Below are 929 nucleotides of genomic sequence, written 5' to 3'. Positions count from 1 at the left end.
TGCAAATGATCAGCAATTTTGACATATATATGAGCCTTCCATCAGATTTTAATGAATACAATTATGAAGTGAAGATAATAACAATGATAATAATAATGTTATTTGTTTTATGTCCCACTAACTATACTTTTACAGTTTTTGGGCATGCTGAGCTGCCAGAATTTTGTCCTGCACGAGTTCTTCTGTACACCAGCAAATCTACCAACATGAGGCTGACATATTTGAGTATCTTCAAATACCACCAAACTGAGCTAGGATCGAACCTGCCATGTTGGGCTCAGAAGGCCAGGTCTCTACCATCTGAGCTACTCAGCCTGGCAAAAGATAAATAAGAAGAAATAAGAAACATATATCTTCATTCACAAACAGTACAGGGAAGAAAGATGTAACTCTATTAAATAAGGGTCAACATAGGCAGGGTGGTCTTTTTTTTTTTGATTATACTGTATGGAAGGAGACAAACTGCAGAAAAATGAATTTCTTATGAAGATTTTGTGCTGCTTTCTCAGGAATAAATTATTACTGTTCTAATAATGTCAGAAGGTATAAACTCAAAAGCCAACTGCCATACCATGTTGAATACACCAGTTCTTGTCCGATCACTGTAGTTAAGCATCATTGGGCAGGATCAGTACTTGAATGGGAGACTGCTCGGGAACATCACGTGCCGTTGGCTAATTCTCTTTTAGGGGCTGCTTGACCAAGGCAGTAAAGGCGTGCTCAGTTCACCCGGAAGTACGTGGGTTCGATTCACCGCAAAAAATTTAATAAATTAGATTCCTGCTCCCGGAGGTGCACATGATCCTGAGATTCACTCAGCTCCTACAAAAGAAATGAGTACCAGGTTAATTCCTGGAGGCAGAGGTGGCTGGGCATAGAGCTAACCACTCTTCCCCATCAAGTGCCGAGACTATGGGTAGTGGAAGCCT

The 929-nt window shown here is 40.5% G+C and overlaps 1 pseudogene; it reads left to right on the top strand.

The window, feature by feature from the left end:
- Positions 1-557: 557 nt before the first annotated feature.
- On the top strand, positions 558-676 carry LOC136859357 (5S ribosomal RNA; annotated as a pseudogene).
- Positions 677-929: the final 253 nt, after the last annotated feature.

The sequence above is a fragment of the Anabrus simplex genome, chromosome 1, assembly GCF_040414725.1.
Source record: "Anabrus simplex isolate iqAnaSimp1 chromosome 1, ASM4041472v1, whole genome shotgun sequence".
NCBI classification, from domain to species: Eukaryota; Metazoa; Arthropoda; class Insecta; order Orthoptera; family Tettigoniidae; genus Anabrus; species Anabrus simplex.
This window is presented reverse-complemented; position numbering and strand designations above follow the sequence as displayed.